Below are 4,496 nucleotides of genomic sequence, written 5' to 3'. Positions count from 1 at the left end.
TGCCATCGTTCTTGTTTAGGAGTCAACTTCTTTTGAGTCTGAAAATCAGTGTTGGCCACATTGTCTGTGATTACAACAAACTTTGTGCCAAGCAAATAATGTCTCCACACCTCCAAACAATGCACTACTGCCGTCATTTCTTTTTCATAAGTTGAGTACCTCACCTCGGCATCCTTCAGTTTACGACTTTCAAAGGCAATGGGGTGTCGTTCTTGCGTAAGAACTCCACCCAATGCATGGTCCGATGCATCTGTAAACACTTCAAATGGCTTGTCAAACTCAGGAAATCTCAGCACGGGTTCTGACACAATGGCCTTATTGAGAGTCTCAAATGCCTCCACACACTGAATCGACCAAACATATTTGTTGCCCTTCCTCAATAAGTCAGTCAATGGCCCAACGATCCGAGAATACCCCATAATGAATCTCCTGTAGTAATTGGTTAAGCCCAAGAAGGACCTTAACTCAGATTCTTTCGTCGGGGCAGGCCAATCAACAATCGCTTGCACCTTCTTTTTATACATGTGAACCTTTCCATGGCTTATCACATGTCCAAGGAAAGTAATATGATCCCTACAGAATTCACACTTCTCTTTTTTCACATACAACTTGTATTCTCTAAGGCGTGAAAATACATCAGTCAAATGCATCAAGTGATCTTCCAAAGACTCACTATATACCACGATGTCATCAAAATACACAACCACAAAACGATCCAAATACTCAAACAGTACATCATTTATCAGGTTGCAAAACGTTGCAGGAGCATTTGTAAGACCGAAAGGCATCATAAGAAATTCGTAAGAACCGTACCTTGTGACACAAGTTGTCTTTGCCTCATCTCCTTCAGCAATACTCACTTGCCAATAAACTGATCTTAGATCGATCTTAGTGATGTATCTCGTCCTTGACAGCTTGTCAAATAAATCCAGGACATTTGGAATAGGGTACTTATTTTTGATAGTAACCTTATTCAAAGCCCTATAATCGATGCACATCCTTAGCGTCCCATTCTGTTTCTTTTGGAACAGCACCGCTGATCCGAATGGAGCCTTAGATGGTTGAATCATCCCACAATCCAACAACTCTGTCAATTGTTTCCTCATTTCAACAAGTTCCGAGGGACTCATTTGGTACGGAGCCTTTGCAGGCACCACCGCACCCGGTTCCAATTCGATCTTATGATCAATAGCACTTCGGGGAGGCAAGGACTTGGACAACTCCACGGGCATTATTGTTAGAGTAGGTGCACGTCGAGCCAAGTGTTGGCCGAGTGTTCACAATGAAACTCTATGTATAAATAGTCTTTATTTTAATATTATTTGAAATTATTGTTTTGGCACTTCTTTATCTTTATACCCATGCATGTTGCATAGATAAAGTCCTTGAATATACAAATAGTAGAAAGAATATGAGATGCTCATATGATGAGTATCATGAAACTCATATTTGGAATACTGTATATTTAAACAGTTCCTAGTCGATTCAGCCGCCGCTAAGAAGAATATAGGCCGCTCGATTTTAAGACTTGTATCTGCAATGTGAGTACCATGTTTCATTGGTAGGGGACATTCTGATGTTCGAGAATGCAGATAGGTGCTCCTAGTAGAGTACACTGAACAACCTTCCATATAGGACTTTCAAGTGGTTCTCACTTATCGGGTGGAAACGTCCCAGTTTATGGTTGTACACCATTAGTCCTTATGACCCGGGACAACATTGAAACTCTATGTACTAGCATTGCACTTTGACTTGTTTACCGACTCATATGGGGTTATCAGGTGGCAAAGTTGGGTGTTTTGTCGAAACATATAGGAGTCGATGCATTGTAGTCGGGGATTCATCGCTTACCTTCGGGTATGGATATGCTATGTGTATGTAGTATGAAATCTCTGATCAGAGTATGGTTGTAATTACGAAAGGGGTTTCATAGATTACACCATCGATGCAACTACGACATGACACACAGTATCGATTCATTGAAAACTCTCGATATACCAATGGTTGTCGAATCGATCGGGATATATGAGTTGAAGGGACCGTACTGCTAACCATAATTGAATGGTTCTTTCAGGCACTATCATTTGATACCTAGGGAATCATGTAAGCGATGCTGCTAGGCGTTTAACATGATTGGTTGGGTACTATCAGACTTGAGTTCTGACGTTCTTGTTATCAAGGAGTTGATAATTAAGAATGGAGCAATTGGGTTTTGCTCGTATAAGGACATGTTTAGTCCGAATCACATTGAGATGTGAACCCACGGCAAGTTGTATCAATGAACCATTGAAGGCCACACAAATACTAGCTTTCTAGATCCCGTTGAGAAGTAAAATAGTTCAATGTGTTGAAAGGCTTATAAATGAGTTTTAAGCGTAAGGAAAAATAGAAGTATGACTTCTATGAGGGGAATGTAACTTTTAATTCATGAATGTGTTCTTAAATTAAAAGTTGGCCAAATAAATAATGTATTTTAAAATTGTGATTTTAATAAACATTATTGTGGACTAAATTAAATTAATTCAAATGTTGAATTAATTAAACACTAGTGGGCCTAGTAGAGTTCAAATAATTAAATTAATTCAAGTGTAGAATTAATTAAATAACATCGGGTCATGTAGAGCCCAATTGGAATAATTATTTAACTAGTGGGCTTGAGTAAATTCAAGTAAGGTTTAATTGGGCTCAAATATGTTTGAGAAATTTAAATTAAAGTCCATGGGCCTTGTAATTGTTACAAGCCCAAGAAAAAGGCATGCTAGGAAGGTGAAGGGTTGGAGGCACTTTTTCATTAAACATTGCATGACATGCTCATGCACTTTATCACTTTTTTCCCAACCAAGAAAAATCTTTCTCTCCCCCTTTGAAGTGGCCGAAATCTCCTACACTCATTCCCTTCAATTTTTATTCTTCAATTGTTGAGAAAACACTCACTTCTCAAAAGAAAAATCCTCTTATTTTTCAAGTGCAAAATAAGAGGGGTTCTAGCTTGCAAGTGGTGGGCCTAATTTTGAAGCAAGGAGAGCTTGAAGATTGTCTTGCCATTCAATAGCTAAGGTGTTTACACCTTAGTTGGAGCCATCATCAATCTCAAGAGATTGATAGGTAAAAATTCTAAACGCCCTATGTATGACATTTTGGTGTTTTCGTATTTGCTACACATTATAGGATTAGGGTGCTCGGTTTTTGCCCTTGAAAAACAATTTTTTTTAAATTTCCGTTGCGCATTCGGGCACCTTAATCGATCCCCCTTTTAATTATGTCATGGAATTGCTCAAGCAAATCAGCCACTACATCGGGCACTTCTTGGTACACATCGGGCTTAATTTTGACCATGGCTGCAACATAGGTAACATCACCATGTTTCAAGCCCTTCTCAATTTGAATGGCTGAAATTAGACCTACCTTCTTTCCGAACATTGTAGTCACATCACACACCCCTTTCACGAAAGAAGGATTATTGAAATCCAGAATCAATAATCCACCCAAGTGTGGCATCACTGCAACTTGAGCCACAACAAAGAATTCATTGACTAGAATGACATCAAAGTCATCAAGAGGAACAGCCATCAAACCGCACTGTCCGGACCAACTCCCCACCTTAAGTTCCACATTGGTCACCCCCTTGATTGGCTTTGCTTCAGAATTTACTGCCTTTATTTGACTCGAGTGTTGGGCAAGCTTCAACCCCAAAGACTGAACTTCCCTTTCAGCAACAAAGTTATGTGTTGCACATGTGTCCACCATGGCCATAATCTCACGACCATTAATGAGGGCTTTCACATACATTAGGCCTTTAGATTGAGACGAATTAGCATGTAGGGCACCCAAACATTGTAAATGATTCACCAACGAGGGACCATCTTCTTTCTGCGCCTTCTCCTCTTCGGCCCCCAATGCAGATAGTTTCTCCTTCTTTGGACAATCTCGCATTCGGTGGTCACCATTGCATATGAAGCACCCACGCTTCGTTTTATCAAAGTCATAGGTTTCCTTGGTCTCTTTGGTGGTAATGCTTTCACCATCTTTCTTGCTCTTCTTTTTCCTGAATTTGTCAGATTTGACAAACTTAGGCTTGCCTTTGTCTTTCGCATCATTTCGCTTAGGGACACCATCACCAGCACCAATGGCTTTGAAATCAACCAACCTATCAGCAGCAGCAATGGCGGATGGCAAATCCTTGACTCCTTGCCTTCGCAATTCAGCTTGGGCCCAAGGTTGCAATCCTGCGAGGAAATTAAAGAGTTTGTCTTCCTCGGACATATCCCTTACATCCAACATCAACGAACTGAAATCCTTAACATAATCCCGAGTAGTTCCAGAATGCTTCAATTTTCGAAGTGACTCCCTAGCAAGCCACGAAGTATTGCTAGGCAGGAACTGCTCTTTCAATTCTCGTTTCAGGGTCTCCCATGTCTCAATCTTGTCACGGTTTGCACTAGCATCATCAGATAGACGAGCCCTCCACCATAACTTTGCATCCTCGATAAAATACA

This window comes from Primulina huaijiensis, chromosome 4 (genome assembly GCF_012295235.1).
Source record: "Primulina huaijiensis isolate GDHJ02 chromosome 4, ASM1229523v2, whole genome shotgun sequence".
Taxonomy (NCBI): Eukaryota; Viridiplantae; Streptophyta; class Magnoliopsida; order Lamiales; family Gesneriaceae; genus Primulina; species Primulina huaijiensis.
This window is presented reverse-complemented; position numbering follows the sequence as displayed.